Genomic DNA, 27,661 nt, shown 5'->3' with positions numbered 1-27,661 from the left:
CATTGTTCAGGGGTGAATTTCCAACACACTGGGGGTGCCAACTGCTCTAGATGCCTGCCCATATCCACCCATACTCCCTGCCACCCACAACTATCCTGCCTCCGGGCAGATCTCCGGATGAGCTTCATAAGTAGTTGTTTAACTATAAGCAGAATCTGAAGTGCATTCATGAGGCAGAACAACAAGACTATGGTATTCTGAGTATTCCAGAAATATTCAATATCTTGGAGAGCTATTGTGACAAGCTCAGGGGATAAGAGGGTGGTGAAGGAGGAAGGCAGAGTGACCCAGGAGGATACAGGGGTGGTGAAGGAGGAAGGGAGAGTAAGCAAGTAAGGAAAAATATCTTCCCCTTTCCCCTCCACAGATTGACTCCATAATGGAAAAAAACAATAGGTATAATTGCTAATAGTTTCCAAGATACAGTTTCCAAAGTACAGAGTCGACGATGTTACTGAATACAAATAACAAGTTAGAGTCATGATCACATATTTCATCGTCTCATAAGCCATTGCTACAACACACAGCACCATAATGATCTGAAACCAGGGCCCGGAGAGAATAAACAACACAACAGAGAGCAAATACGGAAAATAATGTACTATAATACTCAATTTGGAAAACAGGCGCAGCAGAGTTGAGATTAAAGCAATCAGCATTATGACAAGTGACTATTAAGCAGGTCTAATCCTTACACCAATTTTAGTTTAACACACTCTGATCAGATCTGCCGTTATCTCAACCTTTCGGGCCCCACGTTGGGCGCCAAAAAGACTGTTGTGGTTTAACCCGGCCGGCAGCTAAACACCACGCAGCCGTTCGCTCACCCTCCCCCCTCCCTCTCTGGGACGGGGGAGAGAAATGGAAAGTGAAGCCCGTGAGTTGAGATAAAGACAGTTTAATAAGACAGGAAAATAATAATAACAAAATAATAATAAAATAATAACAATTATAATACAATGGTGATAATAGGAAAGTAATAATAGTATGTACAAACAAGTGATGCACAATGCAATTGCTCACCACTCGCTGACCGATGCCCAGCCTAACCCCGAGCAGTCCGGCCCCCTCCCCCCGGCTAGCCACCCCTATATATTGTTTAGCATGACGTCAGATGGTATGGAATACCCCTTTGGCTAGTTTGGGTCACCTGTCCTGGGTCTGTCCCCTCCCAGCTCTTACTGCACCCCCAGCCTGCCCGCTGGCAGGACAGAGCAAAAGGCTGAGATGTCCTTGGCTTAGTATAAGCACTGCTCTGCAACAATTAAAGCATCGGGGTGTTATCAGCACTCTTCTCATCCCAAGCCAAAACACAGCATTCCACCAGCTACTAGGAAGAAAATTAATTCTGTGCTAACTGAAACCAGGACACATGGCAGATGAAGTGTTGGCATTGTTTTGGCCAGAAATACAGGTGGACATCAGTGATGTTGGAGTTAACCAGTCCTCTGGTTTTCTTTCCTGTGATTTTAACTTGGGCAGTCCTACAAAAACAACTTGGCCTCTAGCTTTCCAAATCCCCTGGAAGACGTAAGGTAACTTACAGATACAATTAATAGCAACACACATGTCAGGCACTTCTGGTTTTCATTGACAAGAGACGTTGACTGCATCATTTCCCAGCAATCATATCAAGTGAAACCACCCACACATGGGTGACAAGTAGTTAATGAAGGCTGAGCACTGTCAAGGCATAGATTAAATAACTGCAAACAAGGAAAATAGAAGGTAATTTTTCCCTCATCTTTTCTTCTGGCCCAAAACTTCATTGAAGCAAAAATGGATATTTAAATAAAAAACAAAACATGTTCAAATACATATGTGTGTTTACATTTATTTTTAAGTATTCCTATATGTAAATGTATGTATTCATATTTGTGTTCACGTATATATGTGTATCTAGATATAAACAAATCATTATTTCCTTATCAAGACAATTTTCTATTTAAATAATATTTAAAAGACACAATCTTATTTCTATTATCTATCTCAGTTTTCCAGTATTTGGAAGTATTCTGTAGGGAAATATCTCAATAGAAGTAAATTCATTATCTATTATGGAGATAAAGAAATAACAATTTAGAAATACTAAACAAATATAGCAATATAAATAATTAAAACAATCTCATTTAAAAGAGGTCAATGTTTTTAACTTTAGTGTCCAAGTCAACTACTAATGAGAAAGCATTTTGAACTTGACAGTATAAAAACGATTTTGTATATGCAGAAGCACTTGTATAGTGACATATGCTATGATTTCATAATCTTTCTTTGATAATTGGAAAATCTAGGATATTTGACTTAAATTTTCCTTGGTGTGAGCTGTTATGTAGTCCCATTGCTAATAACATTTAATCAGTGAGCTTCCTTTTTCATGCAACTTCTCAAACATTTATTTCTGCCTGGAAGCATGAAAATGTTACTTCAAACTTTTAACGACATCAGTGTTTAGGGATTTAGTCTTACCAAATATGTTTATTTTATCCCTGCCTTCCACTTTTCTCTCACTAAATCAGTGTCACTTCCATGCATATGATGCTTAATATGATTACATAGGGATTTTAAGAAAACAAATTATGTGCATGACAGTGTATATCACTGTTATCACTGTCACACAACAGTGTTAACATCTGGCTTATCACTGATAGAGTTCCTAGAAGAAAAGAAGCTCAAAAACTAAGGAAAAAATATTATTTTCCATTTCTTTTTATCTCAATTTACATAACATAACATAATCTTTTTGCCTATTCTCTATTCATAATTTTCAGCAACATATTTCAACTACCTTAAACTAACCACAATAAACTAATTATACTTCCGAGCTACTAGATTCAGATCTTCAGAAAACAAAGCAGGTTTTGGAGCTTACTGAAAAATCAAGGAAAAGCAGTACCTTTTTTTTTTTTTTTGCTGTAATACCATCTTTTATTACCAGCTTCTTGGCTTGTTTGTACAGTAGTCCTGCCATTGTACATAGGCTTGTTTGTAGTTTGTCCTGTCCTAATGTGGAACTTTTGAGGTTGGACTCTAGCCTAAAAATAAATAAATAAATAAATAAATAAATAATAATAATAATAATAATAATAAAAACCACAGTATTTCTCTGGACTGTTGTATCACTGTTGGTGTGCCAAAAGACATTTTAAATTTATGTCACATGTTAAGAGATTCTCATTTTCCATAACAATTCTGAAGACATATACTACCCTTTGCTTACTTGTCAGGAGCCCATAAAAGACGGCTGTGCCTGTCTATCAGCTTACAGCACCTAATATCATACAAGCAGGCTGGAGAATGCAGCTTTGTTTTCTGACAGACTTGAGGTTTAAAAATGACCTTTTCTTGTGCATTGGAATTCAAATTCTTTTGTCTTGAACTATCATTTTTCAATAGATCAAAAAGCAATGATATTTTTACTCAATTTTGGAAGGGAAAGAGGTTACTGTGAACGTAGGTACAACATAAGTCTGGATGGTGCATAACTTGTGAGTGTCACAAGACATGTACTCTGCAGGACTAGCTGCTGTTCATCAAAAGTCTGAAGAGTTTTCCCTCCTGTGGAGGATCCTATTGGGAAATCTGTTCCTGTCTTCCTCAGTGGTTTGCTGAGTAGAAAGCAGATGATAGACATCTAAATGCAGATCTTCATTTTGCCTGGCTGAAAGCAGATATTTTTCAACTCACTTGTACCAGAGCAGTAACTTGGCATCTCATAGTTCCTCTTTAACATTGGCAAAGTCTCTAAAGAAATCACTGAAGAATGGTTTTCTTGTGACAACACAAGGTATGATGAAACAGGTCTCACTTCTCAGGCAAACACTTGAACCACGGGACAAGTACTTGTACTCCGATATGGCCTATTTGCTAACTCCACTCTAGCATGAGAACAGCATCTGGCAGTGAAAAGGACTTACACCTGTGCAAATGCAGCATGGAGAAACAAAAGCAAGGAAAGAAAAGAAAGCAACAGATTGCTTTGAAAGAGAAGCAACAGAAAGTAACCATATGTGATTTTTCCACACTGGAGCCATTCTTGGGCTGATACCTTTCTGTTTTTCAGTTGAAAATAGAAGCATGTGAGCATTAATAAAACACATCCATTTACTGCTTTAATGTTTTTCTGTGATCCAAGTCTTGGTTTAATGTAAATGTTCCAAGAACTCTTGGAGTATGCAGGAGATGGTGGGGAATTTTTTGGCTTTGTTTGACTATTCCTTTTAATTTGAGGGCATGTGGAGGGGAGGAGGTTCAACTGTCAATTAGTTGAAACTTCCTGCTTAGTGTAAACTCATTATGTCTTCTGACTCTGTAAGTTTACAGGAAAGTATGGCCTGGTGTTGAGGAGGGATTTAAGAGATGAAATAGATGTAGTGTTTCTTTCTCCCCGGATAGGTTGTATCTGTTTCCCATCCCCTCTTCTACTAGACCCCTTCAGCAAGTCTTTTGCCTTTCAATATCAGTTTGCATTCTAATTAAATATAGCACCAAAAACGTCCATAATTATTTATTGCATCCCATCCTACCTACATTACCCTTGCCTTTAATCCTGTGATTGTATTCTTATTTAATTTCAATGGTTAAGTTTATTATGAAATTTTCAATATTATTTCTGTAAAAATGTTCCATTAAGAGCTGTCCTACTACTCTATGTAGAAAGTTGGATGGGCTGTATAATACTAAATATCACGAGACTGTTTTTCCTTGTAGTTTTTGAACATTTATCATTTATACTGGAAATACTGCCTGCATAATGTTTTGTTTTCTTTTGTTTTGATTTGATTTGTTTTGTTTTGTTTTGTTTTTACTACACATGCAAGTGAAAACTGAGCAAAAAGAAAAGTCAGTTTCCTGCTGTAATATTCTTTGGGTCCAAGACAAAGCAACACATCAGCTCCTTTCCCTAATAAATCTTGGCTAAGAGACAGTTCTGACCCTGGTAGCTAAAGGTAAGGATTTTTCTCAAGGAATAGTTTTGCCTTTTAGTTACATTTCATTTTCCAGATTCCAACAACTAATCATTCTCATTCTTCATGTTTGCCACTTACTTCTGATATAATATTCTTTTCTAACCTCCAAGCCAAAAAAAAAAAAAAGAAACAACAACCAAACAACTAAAAACAACCAACCAAAACACCCTACCAATAACTAAAAAGAAGAAAAAAAAAAAAAAAAAAAAAAAAAGCTTTGATATCAGAACGATTTTTCTCATGTGGATTTACTTACCCAATAATCAGTATGTCCCTACAGTTTCACAGAAAGTTGGTTTTCTGCTCTGGGTATTCATGGACACACTGTCCTATCCCATGAGTTTCCCGTTTACCTTGTTAATCTTATTCTGATTCTCATAATTCTAATTAGCACTACAGCATTTAGTGTTTGTAACTGCATGTTTGCATGTCATTGTATATCTTCATTAAATTTAGGGCTTTTAAAAATCTATCATGCAGTGTCTGATGGATGATGTCATCTGAAGCTCTTCAACGTGAAATTCTGATTGCTAGAATGGAATGTAACATTTCATCTCAGTTTGGAAAGAAAAAAAATTATTGAGCTTCATTGGGTTAGAAACTGTCTGGATAGTCGGGCCCAAAGAGTTGTGGTGAATGGAGTCAAATCCAGTTGGAGGCCAGTCACTACTGGTGTCCCCCAGGGCTCGGTACTGGGACAAATCCTCTTTAATATCTTTATCGATGATCTGGATGAGGGCATCGATTGCACCCTCATTAAGTTTGCAGATGACACCAAGTTAGGTGCGTGTGTGTTGATCTGCTCGAGGGCAGGAAGGCTCTGCAGAAGCATCTGGATAGGCTGGATCTAGTCAACTGTATGAAGTTCAACAAGGCCAAGTGCCAGGTCCTGCACCTGGGGTGCAACAACCCCAAGCAGAGCTACAGGCTGGGAGATGAGTGGTTGGAGAGCTGCCAGGCAGAGAAGGACCTGGGAGCGATGGTGGACAGTCAGCTGAATATGAGCCAGATGTGTTCTCAGGTGGCCAAGAAGGCCAACAGCATCTTGGCTTGTATAAGAAGCAGTGTGGCCAGCAGGTCTAGGGAAGTGATTGTCCCCCTGTACTCGGCTCTGGTGAGGCCGCACCTTGAGTACTGTGTTCAGTTTTGGGCCCCTCGCTACAAGAAGGACATCGAGGTGCTTGAGTGGGTCCAAAGAAGGGTGACGAAGCTGGTGAGGGGCCTGGAGAACAAGTCCTACGAGGAGCGGCTGAGGGAGCTGGGCTTGTTCAGCCTGGAGAAAAGGAGGCTCAGGGGCGACCTTATTGCTCTCTACAGGTACCTTAAAGGAGGCTGTAGCGAGGTGGGGGTTGGCCTGTTCTCCCATGTGCCTGGTGGCAGGATGAGGGGGAATGGGCTTAAGTTGTGTCAGGGGAGTTTTAGGTTTGATGTTAGGAAGAACTTCTTTACCAAAAGGGTTGTTAGGCATCGAAATGGGCTGCCCAGGGAAGTGGTTGAGTCACCATCCCTGGAGGTCTTTAAAAGATGTTTAGATGTAGAGCTTAGTGATATGGTTTAGTGAAGGAATTGTTAGTGTTAGGTCAGAGGTTGGACTAGATGATCTTGAGGTCTCTTCCAACCTAGAAATTCTGTGTGATTCTGTGTGTGTGAATAACAGAGATCTTCTCATTTACATCCCAACTTCTAGAAAAAGACATACTGGATCCTTCTTGCTTACTTAGGTAAACATTATGCTGGAGCTTGTCCTCTTGTCAGTGGTCAGACTGAGATAATATGTCAGCCCCTCGCTTCTATTTTATTCATGCAGAAAACATTCCTAGGAGTGTGGTAAACAGGTACCTTTTTGGACCTTGCCACAAGTGACTAGTAGTCATCAATGTATGCAAATATATGTGGATTTTGAAATGAATCTTTGTAATGACAGAAATGTTTAAAATAAACAAACAAACACAAGACAGATACAAAATTGTTAACCTACATTGTTGGACTTTGTGTGGTCATACATTGATCATGGTTCACATGCTTAAATATAGGTATACAGTGCATAGGGAATCTGGAATATACCTGCAGGGAATGGCAGAGGTGATACAGAGTTCCTGGGAACCCTGCAGACTTCTGTGAAGGAAACCAGGAGCTTCAGATGGCAAGTAGACTTTTTATAGGCAAACAACTTGCTCCTCTCCCTCTCCCTCCAACAATTATATTTAAGCATACAGCTGGGATGGATACTTAGATTTTCTTCAAACTGAATTCGGGTTGTAAAATCAATTTGACCTTCAGCCTTGTGTTTCTGTGATCCAAGTCCTGGTTTAATGTAAAAATGGTAATCTTGGCATTTTATTTAGCAAACATGTATTAAGGTGTGAAAAATAGTAACACAGAAATATAAATGTAGAGACTGCCATGGTTAGCAGTGAAGGATTCAGGGACAAAAACACTGACAGGAAAAAAAAAGAGAATCAGAGGACTGCAACACAGGGAAACTGCAGATCAGCCAATTCCAAACCATTTGCTACACAGCACCTCAAGGATACCTGACAAAAAAAGGCTTTATGGGTTGAGGAGAGGTAACAATATTTATGCCTCAGCTGGTAGCTGATCTGCCCTAGCTATTTTCTGTTTGTATTAAAAAATAAACAATTGCTTTGCAGTTTTAAATTCTGAATCTCATACTTGTAGAGCCTATATCTACACAGTAAAAGTTGCCAGGGAGGGAAGGTTGCTTGTAAAACTGTATTTCAGCACTTAGAAAGCTTGAATTTCAGATGAGTCAAACATTTGTACTTCCCATTGACTTCAGTAAATACAAAAATGCATTCATTTTCCAGCTCTGCAATGAAAAGGAATGAGAGTAAAAGGTTAAGATATGCAGCTGTGAAAAGATTTATCCTGAAAGCTGAGTTAATAATTCAGGTAAGCCACATCTTGATGCTCTGAAAATTTAAGAATAAATACCTAAAATTTATCATAAAACTTTCTCCAATAATCTAACTCTAGCATAAAAACAAATTGAGGAAGGTACTACCTAAAAGACACCTCTAGCATAAAATTAGGAAGTACTTTAAGAAGTAAGTATATTGAAAACGTAATCAAAACTTGTAAATTGTCAATATTTCTGTAATTTACAAACTTAGTATTTTTGTTTCAAATGGGAAAGCAAAAGTGCTTCTATGAAGATTCAGGAAGCTGGAATCTATTTGTAGCAAGACACTGCCATAAGGTCATGTTTCAAATGCTGAATTAGTCATTTAATAAGGAAAGTGGCTGTAATGATCCACTGTTTTACAAGATAATTGTTTGGTCAATATTGTTATATCCCAAAAGAATGCATATTCACTTTAATGTCACCTATAGAAACCTAGTGCAACTGAAAATATTGATTAGAACAGAGGTCATTATGCCAAGATATAGGCTATGGAATGTAGCAAGAATTGATTTGTATTCTAATATTTGGCTTCGTATGAATAATGATCAAATACTCTCTAACATAGCACGCTTGCACTACCCATGATAGCTGATCAGTACTCGTAGTTTACACCTGGCACCTACTGACTTTTTCCTCGGTCTGTATCAACAATAGAAATCAGAGTAATATGTATAGAAGAATATATTCATAAATAGGAATTAAACTAACTTCAAGTAAAAAAAAAAAAAAAGTGGGAAGAGCAATTAGAAGTGTTTGAGTAGCACAAAGTTGTTGTGCCATACAACTTCTAGTGAAGTTGTTTGCTATTTCGTTGCACCTGAAGTAATTCAGGAACGTATTTCATCCCAGTGTTGTGCGTAGAGGTAAAATAACAGCCGCCAGAAACACACAGAAGGTAAATTATTATCAGTGCATATCTATAATTTTCATTCTCAGCTTCTTTTTAAAGTTATTTGAAAAATGCATGTAATGTACCTGCTGAAAAAAATAAAAATCTTCCTTTTAGCCATTTCTTGATAGGATATCTGTACACTACTGTGTATATTGTGTTGCTTTTGTGTGTGTGTGTTGTTTTTTTGATGTTGTTTCTTTGCTTGTTTTGCTTTGCTGGTCAATAAAACATGCCATGGATAAGGTCTACAATGATTTTCTATCTGTGACTGTCCAAATATATATAAGAATGAATACTGAAAAATACTTTCCTTTTACATTATACCTTTGACTCTTTGTGCTGTTTCCAGTCTCACAGAGACTGAATGTCTGTCATCAATCCACACTTTCAATGATCAACAGATTATCATACTTTGCTAACTTTTACTTGAAATGGACTTGATAAGGTAGAGGAATCTTAAAAGAATACTGATAGCTTAAATGTATTTAATCACTTGTGCATTAAAGTTTTTACTTAAACTTTGTTATATCAAGCTCTTCATTTATTTGAGAGTTTTTTCATTTTTTGCAATAACATTTTTGCAAACATTTTTGCAATAATAAAGGCATTGGTATAAAGCCTGATTGTAGCCTACAGCCATATTTCTCAATAATTACATACTGAAAAAGAAATGCATGATGAATTCCTTCTACTGTATACTGATGACCAGTTATCGTTTTGCTTACACCTGCAAGAATTACATCATTCAGAATTAAGATTCTATTCATTAGGAGAGACCAGCCATCTCCATCCAGTAAAAGAGAAATCCTAAATGTGCTTTAGTAAGATACATGCCAGCTCTGATTGAGCAGTTCAACAGAGTTGTGAATCTTGATCACAGAATCATTGCTGATAAAATCTTGCAGTGTTTCTTGTAGGGGTCATTTAATCTTTGGACTGTGATGATTTCTTTCCTGACTTCTTTAGATAGATCTACATTTTCTTTGGGTTTTGCTCTAGATAAGAGTACAAATAAAGTTAAAAATAAAATGCTAATGTTATTGCTTATAATACACCTGGTACTAGGGTGTTTTATTTCCAGGAAACCAGTTGTTCCCTCATTATCTATATGTATTTTAAGAGGAAGCTTACTGCATATTTTGGATTATTTTTGAGTGATTAGCATGCTCTTTGTTCAACAGATTTCAAAATACCACTAGAATAGTATTATATTCCTGAATTCTTCATCTACAATATATAATGTATATTATGTATAAGTATAGAATTGACACATTTGGTAATGCACAAGAAGAAATATGTGGGCTAAGTGGAACATCCTAATGATGTACAGAATAAAGTTTTTTAAAAGGGCATAAAATGGTATTGATAATATTTCTGTGGTAGCCTTGATGATTACGGGATGTGAAAATTGTAGGTCTTTGGGGGTAAATTAATATCTTTAACAAAAGGGATATTTCATGAATCTTTTCTTGTTCTGCACTGCCAGTTGAGTAGGTGATAAACTATTATCTCATTTAGTAGAGTTTACTTCTTTTTCATGCAAAAAATTTTGTTTATTTATTATGTCAGAATATTTCCAGTGTAACTGTTGTGCTGTATATGACGCAGTTGAAGCATTGTACAATATTTTGGCCAAAAAATTAGATTCAATCTCTGTAAAACCACCTTAATCCCAGATTAAGGTATTATTAAATACAAGATATTTTGTGTGTGTCTGTGTGTATTTGTGTGTGAAAAGATTCACTAATTTAATTCTTTAATTGTTTCTGATTTTTTTTTTTATGGCTTGTTTGATTCCAGGCCAGCTTTTTTTCTTTTGTTTTATTTTATTTATTTATTTATTTCTGTTTAATTGAACCTGGTATTTTAAAATAATACTACTAGGTTACTGGAATTGATAATAATTGAGGTTTTAGTCTTTTGGTTTCTTTTTTTTTTTTTCATCAGGGTCTGAAAGTGGAAAAAACAGAAACAAAAACAAAAACAAAATAATTAAACAAACAATCAAACAAAAACTTGTATCAAGTTAAAGACATAAATGCCCATTTTTCAGGCAAAAGCCTAAGCGAGAGCATTACAAATCTTCCCACCATTGAAAATTTACAACAAAATCTTCACATGACATATGAGATGAGTACCGGGTTGATGGAAACTATCTCATCTAATCTCAAAACTCAGTATCATCTAGTCTTTATATAGATGCTATAGAAAAAGCATGAGTAAATAGGTGTACATACAAATGTGTATGCATATCATCAGTAAATAATTTACTGATGAGAGGTAATCACTTTAAAGAGGCAATCGCCAGAAACTCATGAGGCAAGCCAATGCAAGCCATTACTCACTGTTATTGGCAACCCACTTGGGACTCACCTGAAAACAAAACAAAACAAAACAAACAAACAAACAAACAAACAAAAAAGCAGGGAGACCTACCACACTGCTCATCTCTTTGGAGAAAGGATTGACATGCATCATTTTACTAAGACATGCTGGTTCAGTAGTCTTTCAAATCTCTGCAAATTTGAAAGACTGAAAATAATCATTAAAAAATACATTAATACATTAAGCCTTTATGTCTTGTCTCTCTCAACACCATACTCAGCTTCTCAAAAAACAGTGAAATGTATACAATGGGATGATAGTTAAAAACAAACAAACAAAAAAAAACCAAAACATTGTCTTTTAGATATAACTAATATCCTGCTTGCAAATGCTTGGACTTGCAAGAGAAGTAGTTAAATCATGCCAACCTTGAGTTAACTGTATAATAACAAGAACCTTAATTTTCACAGAATGCACATAGATGACATTGGCATTAGACTCAGAGCACATTAGTCTGAAAGCTGCATCCTTTGGATTAATTATTGAGGTAATGATCATAAAAGATAAACTAACTAGAGGATGCAAAATAATTAAAAATGAATCATGGAGAGAAAAATACTGTATACTGATTTGGTTCAATGCAGAGGTTGGCATTGTACATTTCTACATAAATATATGATGACTTATCTGTGAGGGTGTATGTAATCCACCCATTTGCTACATATGCATACTCACACACACACATGCATACACTTCAACAATAGTTGGAATCAAAGATTACATATCAACTAACATGAATTCAAAATTAGATGGAGAAAAAGATCTTTAGATCTTTTTTTTTTTTTTTTTTTTTTCTTCTCAGTGGAAAATAAAAGTTTCCAGAAGCAACAGATATAATGCTACTTGGCTGCTTTTCATCTTTTAGACTGCCTTGCAAATGTTTGTTGAGAACTGAGATGATATTATGCAAAACAAACATACAATCTTGACAAGGGATAAAGCCTTATTACTTTATCTGTTTCTTTTTCTGCATGCTTTCTGGACAGAGATCATTATTATCTGAAACCGTCCCTAAATCCTGTGATACAGTTCTGATTGAAACTCACCAGCTTCCATTCACCTTTTTACATTAAAGGGATTCAGTCCTTGAAGTGAAACTTGTCATTGTGGTGCTACAAACCTTTTTGGCAATCTCACGTATCAGAAACATAATACATATTTAAAGAGAGCTGCTGTTCATCTGCCTGCCAACCTTTCCTGGTATTGTGCCTTCCTTGAAACCTATGTATCACTAGCAAATATACTCCTTATGGGCTTTCATAAGAGCATTAGAGGTATATATATATTTTTTTTTCTGTCAGGTACTACAAAATTAAGCTTATAACTACCTGTTCAAATAAGAAAAAAGGGTAAAAAAAAAAAAAAAGTAAAAAAAAAAAAGTGTGTATGAGTCACACCAGCAGGCTATGGCTTTGGCAAAGGTATGTTGAACTACAAAAAGAATACCGTGAAATAGATCTAATCATGCTTTCATCATCTCTGCTGGCATGTTCAGTAAGGGCAAGACCATCAACTGAAAGATTCCCAGATGTCAAAGTTATCCAACCAGGTGCATATTACTGGAGCAGATGTTCCAAGTTAACAAGAGCAATGGAAGGTTTATGGTCCATTTTTACCTTGTTCACCAAAATAAATATAATCACAAATGGTGAGGAAGTAAAGTGCTCATGCTAATCAGTTTATAAGAGACTTAAAACAAAACTGCATGAAAATGAACAAATAAAAATCACCTTTACTGTGTAGGAAGCTGAATATGCAAGCTTCAAGTCTTTGTGAAACTGCTTTGTGTGACTGCACAGAAGGTATATGTGTGAATTCAGTAAATTATATCTTGTACATAAATTAATTCATTATTTACACTATTTACTATACTATTTAAAATTATATCCAGGAGAAGCATATCTCAAAAATAAAAAGTGAAAGGAAACATTTTTTTTAGGATAAAAGAGTCATACTCTATTTTTAATCATTTTCCAGAGTTAAACTATTGCATAATATAGAGGTGAGTGTATCAATCTGCAATATGAATGCACCTTGCAATGGATTATCAAAAGATTATAACTTAAAATTTACCCTTCTAAAGCCACGAGTATAGAAACAAGTATGATTACCTCTTAATTCCAGTAAAATGTCTGGCTAGTTTCTAAAGATCTGATATTCCAACAAGAAAATTTAATATGTCTATACAAGCAGTACAAGAACAATTTTAAGAACTTGCTTCATAATTTCTGATTCATGGGGAATGCTGAATACAACTGCCAGTACTCTTAGAAGGTCATCAATCATGCCCAGTGAAGCAGATTACTTCAGTGAAGACTTTCATAGTGTTTCTGATTGTATCTCAGACTTTCAATTTAAGACATTATCACTAACCAATAAATAAATAAATAAATAGATAAATAAATAGATAAATAAATAAATAAATAAATAAATAAAGGGGGGGGGGGGGACAGGGTGAGAGAGAATGTCCTTTTTACTATCTACCTCCATTACACAAAGAAACTGCTTAATGCAGTCACATTTCAAATAAATGTAAATGCTTCTGAAAATGTGGAAAGTGAAAAGCTTCCAAGCAATTACATGTAGAGAGATTATACATTTTATCAGTATATTTTTAGGAATTTATTGTGACTCTAGAAGAAGAAGAAACATCTTAACAATTTTATAATACCATATTTCAACTATTGTTTGAACAGTCATTGATAGGAAAGGACATGGATTTCACTGCTGTAATTCCTTTGGGCAATGGCATGTCAGACTCTAATAATATTTTAGACCTCCCAGAAAGCAACTTGCATGGTTTGCACATTCTGTTGTTGGCAAATACGACTGGGACCAGGAGTCTTTGGAGCAATTCACAAACAGGTGAATAGGACTCTTATCTTCAAGTATGCCTGCATGTCCATCTAAGAAGTTTGTTGTTATATTGTTCTTTGTAGTTTTGCATACTAATAAAAGCATTCATTTCCAAAATTTCACACAAAGGTCTGTAGTCATGAGGTCTACCAGGAAGAAGGAAAAATTCTAGAAATATTGAGATAATTATTTTGTTATTACAGAATGTTATACTCAATAACAGCTTAAGGCCAGGGGTGAGGGGAAGGGGGGGAAGGGGGGGAACAGGGAAGGGGCTAGATTCATTAGTTCTGTTTAGTTACTGATAATTGTAGCATTTCAAAACTTTTGGTACAGCTGAATTATACTGTCTACACAAATAAGTAAAGTGGTTAGTAGTACAAATAAATCAAATTATTTTTCTTCAGAAATGATCAATTGGGAATTAATGCACTAGTGTAATCTTAACACATTTCAGACTGTATTAATCTGTAAAGTTTATTTGACAGTTATATACATTATGATAAAAACAGGAACACGTACAACTTACATACAGAAGAAAAAAAACATTGCATATAGGAAACTAATATATGTTCTTTACCTGCTTAAGTTCCTGATTTGATAGAAAAATACATTTTTCACATATGAATATATTGGTAATGGATGAAAGGATGAAACTATAGAAGTGGGAAAAAGTGTCTTTCCAATGAGTTAGTGAAAGGGTGAAGGGCTAATTGAATCATTGTGTGAAAAAGAATCAAATTCTTTTATGCATATATATTCTGTTTCTGTACTTATTTTTGTTCTCAGCTGTATATTTAAATTCCATATGTCTAAAGTACTCTTTACAAAACAAGCTCTTTATAGATCTACCTTTTTCTATCTTCTGAATTGTCCAGTACAGCGTATGTCAGTTTCTCTGTATCTGAGCAAAGCCAACAGCTTTTAATCAGTTGGAAAAAAAAAAAAAAAAAAAAAAAAAGTCTTCAAGAGGTGGTATCAATGCATGAATACAATGTGTAACATTCACAATTAAAATTTTGTTTTGTGTTGCCTATTGTAATACTGTTGTCATGTTGTAATATTGCCATTTCACCAGGTCTTCTGCTAGGTATTCAATCCCTTGATTGAATTGAAAGAGAAAAAGGGAGGAGATTCTTTCTTTCTTCTGTAACAGTCACGAGCCACAGCAGTGCTGCTGCAGGAAAGCCACCAGGATATTCCCTAAAGATAAAAAGAAACATATGAAGACAAGCAAAGACAGTAGTCTTTCTCCTATACAACTGCAATTTTAAATGAAGTTCATTCTCCCCTTCATTACCATCTCTCTACAAGCCAAAGAGAATGACCATTATGATTTCAATTGGTTTGCACAAATATTGCTTACTTGATCTCAGCCCTTCTGCCTTCATAATAATGCATGAGCAAATACATATTCTTACTCACGTAGATTACATTCTCCAGTTTACTCTGTAATCTCATGCTTATTAGTTTTGTGATAGCTTTATTGTATGAAAGAAAATACTTTTTCTTCTTCTGTTTCTTCTTTGCACACTGAATGCTTTAAAGTGGGCTAGCCGATATGCTGATTTATTTGGTTCACAGGAAAATAAAACACAGAATTATCTGCTAAATATGCTCAGCAAAGGTACTCATCATTTGAAAGTTCAAAACAAATGGTTGAAAATATCTCTGTCATTCAAGTAAATTATTACTGACAATTTCAGCCACATTTTTTTTTCCACAGGGATTTTCAACCTTTGCTTTTTCTAGAATAGGTAGACAAGTAAACACTTTGTGCTTTCTCATGCCTATGTGCTTGAACATCTGACAATAAATGAATCAGAATTCGTGGAAAAACTTCATTTAATAGCTAAATTGTTAACACTTTTGTGATCATAGGTTCCAAGATTAGCCATACTTTCTTACCCATACACAGAGTATTATCTTTTCTCAACAAATTACTAGAGAAATTCCATTAAAAGTATACGTAATAAGAGATGTTACCGGATTAACATATTTTCAGAATCAGGCAAATAAAGGTTTCTGTTTAAAGCAGTGTAGCTCTTAGACCACAGAAAATTACTTTGAAGGGGAAGGTTTTATGGGTATAGCTCCTCCGCTCAGAGGCTGTGTTAAAATACCAGCTCTCTCATTTTCTGCACTGGAAGCATAGAAGTGAAACAGCTAGCACCTTGTCATATGGTTTAAGAAATCTATATACTAGCTTTTTAAATCTGTAATGCAAAATTAATCTATCAGTCTGTTTTTTCTTCCTCTTTTTTTTTAAAGTTCCATTAGTGATAAACTGAGTATTATGTAGGGTAAATGACTATAAAGCATGCTTTTAAAAAATATATATTTTTTTGATTTATCAACACTTATCCCAGTAGTCTTTTTGATACCAGTCCTCTGTTATCTTATCTGTAGTAGATTAGAAACTAAATTCTGTACTCGCTACAAAAATATTATACATGCCAGTAGGAAAACTAGAATATCACTATACAGTGTATGCAATATGCACAGAGACCAGGAGGTTTTATACTAAAAGAGTTTTCAGTATAAATTAATTTAGACACAATAAAAGCATCAGAAAGTGAGTATTATTATTACTGCTTCCCATAGAGCAAACTGAATTACAGACAAATTCAATCACAGATCCACAAAATTATGCCTTACCTCAGGGAAGATTTGGGAACAATTTCCTGATCTCTTTGAAGATGTGTGATGCATACCAGAACATTGCAAAATGGGTATGCTTACAGAGATGGCATTGAATATGGCACAATGACTGTACTTAAGAACAATGTCAAAAGTAGCATGTGTGGCATAGATGAAAAGGTAAGAGGCATGGATTAACTTTATAGGTGCAGTGGAAAAGAATGACAAGAGTTAATCCACATATGTGTCAACTCATGTTATACAGACAAGAAGACAGTGTACCCAATTTACCTTTCGCAGGCTATGTAGTCATGTATGCACAATATGAATATTTCCAGCTCAGACTCTGGCTGGGAAACTGTTTGGTCTGTTGAATGTCCTTTGTAGAGTTAACATACATGAGATAGACTAAAAAATAAGGGAGAAAAACTATAATATTAACAAACAGGGATCAAAATTGTCACTGCCTTACATCAACAACACTGGTGAATGATAGAAATATGATGGTATTATCCACCAGCAGCAGGACACACAAAAGACTGCATCACAACAGAATGCAGCTTTGTGTTAAGTCCCACTGATCACCTGCTAGAAATAGGAGGCATCAAATCTGACTTGAATGAAGTGAAAAATCCAAGAGATTTAAAGCTTTTTCTCAGGAAACATCCATACCAGGTGTGATTTAGGCAGGGAGACAGATTCAGGAAATTATATGATGTTTGTAAGAGCTGAAGGAACAGAAGAAAAAATGTGGAACAACAATTCGGGTAACACTCTCCCACCAGGCAGGAACTGTCACCTCACAATCAAATAACAACAAAGCAACACAAGAACAGTTGCAGGAAGAAAACCAAAGTGCCATCAAAATCAATGAGAGTAGCAAAATAAAACTAAACTTGGAAGAAAAAATAATATTGTTCACTACTGTTACAGAATCCTCTTGGGTACAGTATGCACCCTGCTTGGCCACTGAACACAAGTTAGAGCAAATCACAGCTCCTTAGGGAACATTTCTGACAAACTGCTGTGCTCTGGACTGGCAAGTCTGTAGTGTGTGAACACAAAATTATAAAGGTCTGCTAAGAAAGTCCTATGAAATCCAAGAAGAGAAATTCCAGTAGTGGCTTCTCTTGCACCATTTCATAGAAAGAAAAAATATGGGGGGAAAAAAATTAGATGAACAGGTAACTTTGATATTAAAACAATTAAAACATTTGCCAAGCATTTAGCCAGTAGAACAAAATACTCTGAACAGGACCAGTAAAGTAGAGAAAGACCATGGAAAAGTAAGTAAGGCCCCTTAAATAACAGAAATTAGTGGGGTAGAAGAGTTGTATGTGAAGAATAGATCAGTTCTAAATATAACTAAATAAATGAATAAATAAAACAAAACAAAAATGTTATTGATTCTAAAGAACTCTTTATTTGATTCTTTAAGAACTTCTTTACTGAAAGGGTTGTTAGGCACTGGAACAGGCTGCCCAGGGAGGTGGTGGAGTCACCATCCTTGGAAGTCTTCAAAAGACGTTTAGATGTAGAGCTTAGGGATATGGTTTAGTGGGGACTGTTAGTGTTAGGTTAGAGGTTGGACTCGATGATCTTGAGGTCTCTTCCAACCTAGAAATTCTGTGATTCTGTAAAGAATATATTTCCTGTCCTTAAGAATAACACTGTAACACAGTGCAAAAGAAGGGCACAATTCCTGTGTTCTCATGGAAGCATATGCAGTGGCTTTACATGGGAAAGTTTTGGTAGAGGGGTCTGCAGGGGTGGCCTCTGTGAGCAGAGCCCAGTAGCTGCGCCATGTCAGATCAGAGCCAGCTCCAGCCAGCTCCAAAAGGGACCAGCTGCTGACCAGAGATGAGACAGGGAGAGATCCCGTTGGGCCTCTGGGAGAGCAGATTTAAGAAAGGGAAAAAACATGATACAACAGCAGCTGAGAGACAGGAGTGAGAAGCAGCCCAGCAGCCTCCAAGTTAAGTGCATCAGGAGGGCAAGAGCTGCTTCAGGCACACAGCTTCAGTTACCCCGTGTACTGTAGAGAGGCCCCTGGTGGAGCAGGCTGTCCCTCTGCAGCCCATGGGTCCTCCATGGAGCAGATCTCAACGCTGCAGCCCCCCCGTGGGTGGAGGAGCCCCCGGTGGAGCAGGTGGATGTGGCCTGGAGGAGGCTGCGGCCCATGGAGAGCCCCCGCAGGGCAGGAGCAGGCCCCGGGCCGCAGCTGCAGCCGGTGGAGAGGAGCCCCCACAGGAGCAGGGGGTCTGGGGGGAGCTGCCGCCCAGCCGTGGGGGACCCGTGCTGGAGCAGTTTGCTCCTGGGGGATGGATGGATGGAGCCCGTGGGACGGAGCCGTGTGGGAGCAGTGCTTGAGGAGCTGCTGCCTGTGGGCAGCCCGTGTGGGATCAGCTGGGGAAGGACGGCATCCCGTGGGAGGGACCCCACGGGGAGCAGGGGCAGGGAGGGACCCTGAGGGTCACTCTGCTGAGTCTGCTTTGCCCGTCACGATAATTGTTGAGCGATCTCCCCATCCTTATCTCAGCCCTGGAGCCCTTTGCATCGTATTTTCTCCCCCTTTCCCTTTGAGGAGGGGGAGTGAGAGAGCGGCCGTGGTGGAACTCGGCTGCCCACCCGATTCAGACCACCGCAGTTGCAAAGGACTGGAAAAGTTTTCCAAAGAAACAAGATGTTTAACAAGGAAAAGCATAGTTTCCTTATTATGGCTTCCTGGATAATTGGGGTTCTTTCCTATTCCCAAATCAGAGGAAGGGAATTGTTGATTTCACCTTCTTTTTTCTTACATGGAAATCAAAGGTGAACTGCTCTCCAAGTACGGGCAACGTCTCAGAATCAAGCTCTTTTTGTCTGTAATCCTTTCTCAAGGAAAAGATTGATCACACACCTTCCACAGATGTAGGGGAGCAGGGAATAATTTTGGAACTACTCTAATTCAAGTCAGTTTGGGCATAGTGGTACTTCTCTAGCTGTTTCTGAGACATACGCCTTAGCAACAGAGAGTGTTGTGCCGTCACTGGGAGGCGCCTGCGGTGATGACTTCAGAAACAGAAGGGAATTATGTCACCACAGCACTTTGGGAACAGCTGCCTCTGGGCACGTTTAGCTGGGAGGGACAGAGAAGGGTGCTGGATGTGTTGAAGCCACGTGAGGATTTGTGGATCTCACCTCGAGGTGCACAGAGAGGGCCCATGCCCTTCTGTAAGTGTTTTGATGCTTGGCTGGGGAAAACAGTGTGGTTTTGTTGTGAATGTTTCATTTTAGTATTCTGTATTTTGTGTAAAGCCCTTACAGAAGCATCAAGGTTGGTACTTTGCTCAATGATGGAGCTGCACAGAGTGAGAACAGACCCAATGTACGCGTGAGGGCCTCTGCACATTCTCTTCTTCCTAGAGACGATCAACAAATAAGGGGAGACAGAGAAGAGTGTGCTGTGGTCCTCCCATAGACCGCAAGTACTAAAGCATAAACAAGAGGCTTAAGAGTCCCCCTGTCACGTTAACATTCAGGACAGCAATGGACTTCATCACATGGGCTGGCCTGTCGACTAGTGTCTCAGGCTGTGGTGTATGAAGATGCACTCCATCTGCTTTCAGGGTAGCAATTGCAGTGCGCAAGCTGCCTGACCTTAACATTGTTCATTCCATTTTTCACCTGAAAAATGGAATCTTTCTAGAAAAAAAGAAGAAAAAAAAAGAAATTAAAAAAAAAAAAGGAATTGGGATCAAAATAAAAGGATTTCCTTTCCATTAATTCCATGTTCTTAACTTGACAGATTTGATTATTGACTTAGAAGGCAAATATCTGGCCAGACTGCAAGACTTATGCTCGCAGCGTGGGACAGCTCTCGTAAGGGTGATTCAGGGTAGCTTCTGGAAAACAAGACGTCAGATCTCCAAACCAGCTTTCTTTGTGCTAATGTAGGAAGGGCGAGTAAGAGTAAAGGTAAGAGTCCAGGTACCGTAAGAAGCGGAAAGTGTGAAGGAAACTTCCTTCTGGCTGATACAGCTCCATATCTAGTTGTCAAGTATGAAGAGAGCAGTTCTAAGTTTCTCGGGGAGAGGAAAACAAAGAGACTGGGAGATTGTACAAAGACAAAAATGGGATTAGCTATTTCAGGAAATCATAGTAACTGGAAATAGAGATTGGAAGAGTGCTTTAAGCCAAGACAGAAACTTTCAAAACTAAAACCTAGGAGTTGGATGAACCAAGAAATGAATCCATTTTGATTATGCAGTTGTGTCCAGTGTTATCTTGGGAAATATGGTTTCCACGTAAAATGTATCTGGGGCTTGAAGTTTTCCTAACGCCCTTCTCTGTGTATTCCCTACTGTTTGCTAAGCGCTGAGGTCACACTGCAGACAGCAGCACGTCCTCTCCCCACTACTTAGCTGTCTGTTTTCACAACATGTCTAGCAACAGAATGGCTTGGACACAACTGCGCCTAGGAGCGAGTTCATTCAAGCTGGTGGACAAGGTAAAAGCTCTGGACAAGCGAAGGGGAGGGAGGGAGGGATGGACATACAATATGATCACTTTAATCTCATTTCTCTAAGAACCCTTGCTGAGAAAACAAACCAAAACAGAACGGAACAGAACAAATGAAGCAAGCAGCCAGCTTGCTGGAGACATTGTCTGGGAAACAGTGAAAACACTTGCAGACAAAAAACATACCAAAGGACTAACTCTTTGAGCTTAATTCTAATCCAACAGCATAACCTCAAAGTCCTGTTTCTGTTCATCACAGGCTGGTACAGTAACATGTCACACTGGATGACTTTGCAGCATAGATGTCAGGAATGCAGCTTGGGATCACCTCCTTCTACTTAGAGGTCAGTTTGAAGGGATGAGCAAGTAATTTTTCCTGGGTTGACGGAAATCTAAAGTCTGTTTTCTAACACTCTTACAGACACTTCTCTGTCCATCGGCCTGTCCTGCCAACTCTGGTGTGAGTGTGAGGTTGTGGCAAGAGGGATTTCCCATTCCTATTTGACCTGGTGGACACCAGCTCTCCTAGGAAATGGCTGATGTTGCAGAGGAGGCAGCAGTATCAAAGCCCTTGTTGATGAAGGTACAACAAGCTGGGGAGGCTTTGGCATTTCTGCACAATGCTGCTCCCTGATTGTCACTCAAGACTCAGATTCTGAAAGAAGCAAAGCAAGCTAGAGGAAAACTGTACGTCTGGGTAATTTTCTTTCTTTCTATTTTTTCATTCTTCACTTGTAAGAAAACCTAAGTCTTTAAACCATTTGTTTGCAAACACGGCTTAATGGAAATGCTTATGGGTGTGCTCCTTCCCCTTGTTTGGAACCTGCTTAACCTCACTTCAGCTATAGGACACCTATGCTCAAATGTATGCTTCCCATGATAAAGCGGTGTTCTTTCAGTATTCTTTTCTGAGATGGTTGCAGGTGAGGTTGAAAAGAGTTGTCAGTAGGATTCTTCGTTTCCTTTGCAGGATCCAAAACTCCGTATTACAGCGGATCTTCTCCTCTGATCTGAAAAGCTTCCCAGGCCAAAAGAGAATTGAGATGACGAAGGAAACAGAGAATGCTGACCAGTATTTCCAATTACCACCCGTAAGTTTTGTGAAAGAATCCGGTGCATTTCTGTAGTGGTAGAAAGTTAATCAAATCATGATCGTGCACTTGAAGGCAAGCAATGCTACAAAAATGAAGAATGCAAGGCCCTGCTTAAGGGCAATCTTCAGGCTGCTTCTCGATCAACAGCTTATTTGGTTCTTCCACAACCTCATCTCCACTTGCTTAGAAGTTGTGAAGGTCGGAAGCACACTCCGTCTTTTTCATCCCCTCTGTGTATCTTTTCCCTGACAGCAACTTCTGTCTTGGCTCTTCACATCCAGCCAGAGCAGTTGCTTTGCCTCCGCAACCTGCAGGCTGTCCTCTCGTGTATACCTGTGCTGGACTGAGGGCAATGCTTGTAACGCACACAGATGCTGTATTCACTAGGACTTTTAGAAAAGAGAGCAAGAAGCTAACCTGCGCAGCAGTTTCTTAGGTTTCTGCATATCTATCTCTCTATCTATCTCTCTGCGTATATATTTCATTACTTCTTTACTTGTTTAAAGATCCTTTAAATACAGTAGATACTTTAAGAAAGCTTACTTGTTCTTCTCCTTTACTTGTTTTTAACGTTTACTTTTCTAACCGATCCTTAATGTTACAACATTGGATTTCTTTAGTTCTCAGTCCTTAGAAGTTCTCAAAGCACATCAGTGATTTCTCTATTTCTCAATCTTTCCATCTGCATTGAGACCTCTTATCTGAATTTAGGTATTAGGTGAAGAAGAACACTGCAACCAGCTGAAGCCGTATCGGACACATGCTTCTGCTAGGAAGTCATTCCGAGTGATTCCACGGTGTACTTTAGACAGGTTTGCTCTGGACTCAGCATCCCCAAGGGATATTTCAAAGCTCTCGGAAGGACCTGTCGTTATCTCTGACACTGCAGCCTCCATTAGGAACGGGTAAATATTCCTTGCCCTTGTGGGAAGGAACTACTCAGTTAGCTGTTTCTAACCCAAATCTCTTTGTTGTCTTCTATAGACAGACACCACCCGGCTAGCCAAGCTAAACCTTTGAAAATGGAAGGAGTGGGACTACTTCCAAAGCCTGCTGCTGCTTCTAAGCAGAACTGCCATGTAGGTGGGGACACAGCAAGAGGACACGTCCAGGCCACGGTGGAACTGCAAGGCACCTGTCTGAGCCACACAACGAAGTCAGCGATTCCCAGTTGGAGACTGTTGCTCAACTAGTGACAAAGCAGCTGGAGCGCTTCTGGTTGCTGCTGATGGGTTCCAGTGAATCAGCCAGGGATATGAGCTACGAAAACGGCTGAAGCGATCTGAACTTACCTGAAAGAAAGAAGACAAGAGGGGAGGGAAGGGGAGGGAATAAAAAGAAGGGAAGGGAGGGGAGGGGAGGGGAGGGGTGAGGAAGGGAGGGAATAAAAAAAAAGGGAAGGGAGGGTAGGGGAGGGAAGGGGAGGGGAGGGTAGTGTAGTGTAGTGTAGTGTAGTGTAGTGTAGTGTACTGTAGTGTACTGTAGTGTAGCATAGTAGAGGGGAGGGGAGCGAGGGGAGTATAGGGTAGTGTAGGACAGCGGAGGTTAGGGGAGTGTAGGGTAGGATAGGGGAGGGGAGCGTAGGGGAGCATAGGGGAGGGGAGCATAGGGTAATGTAGGGTAGTGTAGCGAAGGGGAGTGTAGGGTAGTATAGGGGAAGGGATTATAGGGGTGTGTAGGGGTGTGTAGGGGAGGGGAGTGTAGGGGAGGGGAGTGTAGGGGAGTGTAGGGTAGTATAGGGGAGGGGAGGGGAGTGTAGGGGAGTGTAGGGGTGTGTAGGGTAGTATAGAGGAGGGGAGTGTAGGGGAGTGTAGGGTAGTATAGGGGAGGGGAGGGGAGTGTAGGGGTGTGTAGGGTAGTATAGGGGAGGGGAGTGTAGGGGTGTGTAGGGTAGTATAGGGGAGGGGAGTGTAGGGGTGTGTAGGGTAGTATAGAGGAGGGGAGTGTAGGGTAGTATAGGGGAGGGGAGGGGAGTGTAGGGGAGTGTAGGGGTGTGTAGGGTAGTATAGAGGAGGGGAGTGTAGAGGAGTGTAGGGCAGTATAGGGGAGTGTAGGGGAGTGTAGGGGTGTGTAGGGTAGTATAGGGGAGGGGAGTGTAGGGGTGTGTAGGGTAGTATAGAGGAGGGGAGTGTAGGGGAGTGTAGGGGTGTGTAGGGTAGTATAGGGGAGGGGAGTGTAGGGGTGTGTAGGGTAGTATAGGGGAGGGGAGTGTAGGGGTGTGTAGGGTAGTATAGGGGAGGGGAGTGTAGGGGTGTGTAGGGTAGTATAGAGGAGGGGAGTGTAGGGGAGTGTAGGGTAGTATAGGGGAGGGGAGGGGAGTGTAGGGGTGTGTAGGGGAGTGTAGGGGAGTGTAGGGTAGTATAGGGTTGTGTAGGATAGTATAGGGTAGGGGAGTGTAGGGGTGTGTAGGGTAGTATAGGGGTGTGTAGGGTAGTATAGGGGAGGGGAAGGGAGGGGAGGGGAGGGGAGGGGAGTGTAACAGAGTGTCGGGACAGGGAGCATAGAGGAGGGGAGGGGAGGGGAGGGAAGGGAAAAGAGCAGATGGGAGGGGTGGGGAGTGCTACCATAAATAAAATTGCCAAATACGTGACATTTTGGATCTGGAGCCAAATCTTTGTGTTGCTGAAGGGACGCAAGACACAGACTCCTGATGGCTTTTGAACAGGAGGCCTTTATTGCCCTTTTTCACTACTACATGTCCTCTCCCCGTAGCCCCACGTGCTGTCCACGCGCCCGAATCTATCATACAGTTGGTCAGAGACCCTCAGACACGCGCCTGGAGCCAGCCAGCAATTGCCCACTGCCCAAAGGTCCTCTTTAACACTTTGGCCAATTCTTTATCCACGCCTCCCTCAAGGTTTTGTTTCTACCACTTGTTTCCTCATTAGCTCTAATTCAGGGACCTGCGAAACAGCGCGAAGCCACCTGAAAAGTCCCTCCCCACGCGTTGCCATTCCTTCCACAACCTGATTTATCGCTGCCATCCGCGCATTGCACAGTGCCATGAAAGGTTTGGCGTGCACAGAGGTGGCTGAGGATTTTCAGAAAGAACTTGCCTTAAGAACTGCATCAAGACTTTTGCTGGAAGGCAAAAGATCGGGTGATTGATGAACATAGGGATGGCAGCTGAGCAAGGGAAGCATCTTCCAAACTTCCAAATATTTCCTGGATACAGAACTACAACTCCTCTGCTCTCCAGTTAGGAGTTTCTGTCACCTGCTTAGGAAGCAGAAGCAGTAACATGGGATTTAGAGGATCCAGCTGAAGCGTCAGTGCCAGTTAGAGGAAACCATCAATGTACGGGGTTTGAAGAGAGTTTGACCGGTTTTCCAAGGAACATGTACTAGTGCTGAATATATATGCATATAAATATCTCTACAGCTGGCTTGTATCAGACCTAGAGTGGCCCTCAGGACTAGGGAAGCGGTTGTCCCTCTGTGCTCGGCTCTGGTGAGGCCGCACCTCGAGCACTGTGTTCAGCGAAGACCTCGAGGTGCTGGAGCGTGTGCGGAGAAGGGCTCTGAAGCTTGTGAAGGGTTTAGAGAACAAGTCTGGTGAGGAGCGGCTGAGGGAGCTGGGGTTGTTCAGCCTGGAGAAAAGGAGGCTCAGGGGAGACCTTCCTGTGCTCTACAGGAAGCTGAAAGGAGGCTCCAGAGAGGTGGGGATCGTTCTCTTCTCCCAAGCCCCAAGTGACAAGACAAGAACAAAAAACCTCAAGTTGTACCAGGGGAGGTTTCGGTTGGTTATTGCGAAAAATTTCTTCACCGAAAGACTTGCTCTGGTGGGTTTACGTGGCAAGGTTTTGGTAGCAGGGGGCCATAGGGGTGGCTTCTGTGAGAAGAATCTAGAAGCTGCCCCCCCGTTAGATAATGGCTCCACTGCTGGCCAGAGCCAAGCCAGGAAACGATGTCGCTTGTTCCTCTGTGAGAGCGTATTTAAGAAAGGAGAAAAAAAATAACAAAAAAAAGCTGCTTCCCAGGGAGAAAAAGAGGAGAAGCAGCCCTGCAGCCCCCCAGGTGAGTGCAGCAGGAGGGCAGGAGGTGCTCCAGGCAGGCAGCAGCAGTTCCCCTGCGGGCTGTGCAGGGAGAGGCCCCCGGTGGAGCAGGCTGTCCCCCTGCAGCCCATGGGTCCCCCACGGAGCAGATCTCCACGCTGCAGCCCCCCCGTGGGTGGAGGAGCCCCCGGTGGAGCAGGTGGATGTGGCCTGGAGGAGGCTGCGGCCCACGGAGAGCCCCCGCAGGGCAGGAGCAGGCCCCAGGCCGCAGCTGCAGCCCCCCCGTGGAGAGGAGCCCCCGCAGGAGCAGGGGGTCTGGGGGGAGCTGCCGCCCAGCCGTGGGGGACCCGTGCTGGAGCAGTTTGCTCCTGGGGGATGGATGGATGGAGCCCGTGGGACGGAGCCGTGTGGGAGCAGTGCTTGAGGAGCTGCTGCCTGTGGGCAGCCCGTGTGGGATCAGCTGGGGAAGGATGGCATCCCGTGGGAGGGACCCCACGGGGAGCAGGGGCAGGGAGGGACCCTGAGGGAGTGGCAGAGACTGACCGCAGTCCCCATTCTCTGTTTCCCTGAGCTGCTCGGGGGAAGGCGTGGAAGAGAGTAGATGGGGGAAAAGTGGTTTTAATTTGTTGTTAGCTTCTCGTTGCTCTACTCTACTAGTGATTGGCAATAAATTATATTAATCTCCCTATGCTGAGTCAGTTTTGCACGTAACAATAACTGGTGACTGATCTCCCTGACCTTATCTTAACCTTTAAGCTTTTCCATCATATTTTCACCCCCTTGTCCTTTGAGGAGGGGGACCAAGAGTGACTATGCCTAACAGGGCAAAACCACCATAGCATAGAAAGAGGAAATTGCCAGGTTAGGTTCAGGAACAGAACTGGAACTTTTATGATACTTCAAGCAATGCTGGCTCCAGATCTCAATACAATTACAGCCCACTCAGACACAATCACTAGTTAATACTGTGACTGCAGCTACAAAAAGTAAAACTCCGTATGTGGAATTTAAAAAGGATGGAACAAGCAAACACACAGATATCCTAATGCAGTTACTCAGCAGGAATATCAGTAATACCTACACCAACAAACCTGTTTTTTTTTTTTTTTTTTTTTTTTTTTTTTGCAGGAGGGATCTGTGGTTATCTCTTGTCAATTAAACTGCAAAAATACTGCTCTTTTAAAAACGGCAAGTGACACACTCCTCTAATATAGCACTGTTGTAAGTGTCTGTGTACATATGCTATGTTGAGAGTGTTGATGTGATATAACTTTGAAAAGTCTATTACCTATAAACCCTCTTTAGTTTACTCCATGTTGTGGAAATAAAGCACTCCACTGATCTGAGTTATACAAAGGAAACAATAAGTATAAAGAAAAAAAATAATAATAATAATAAAAAAAGATT

Source organism: Anas acuta, chromosome 2 (assembly GCF_963932015.1).
Source record: "Anas acuta chromosome 2, bAnaAcu1.1, whole genome shotgun sequence".
Lineage (NCBI taxonomy): Eukaryota > Metazoa > Chordata > Aves > Anseriformes > Anatidae > Anas > Anas acuta.
Note: the sequence above shows the minus strand (reverse complement) of the source record.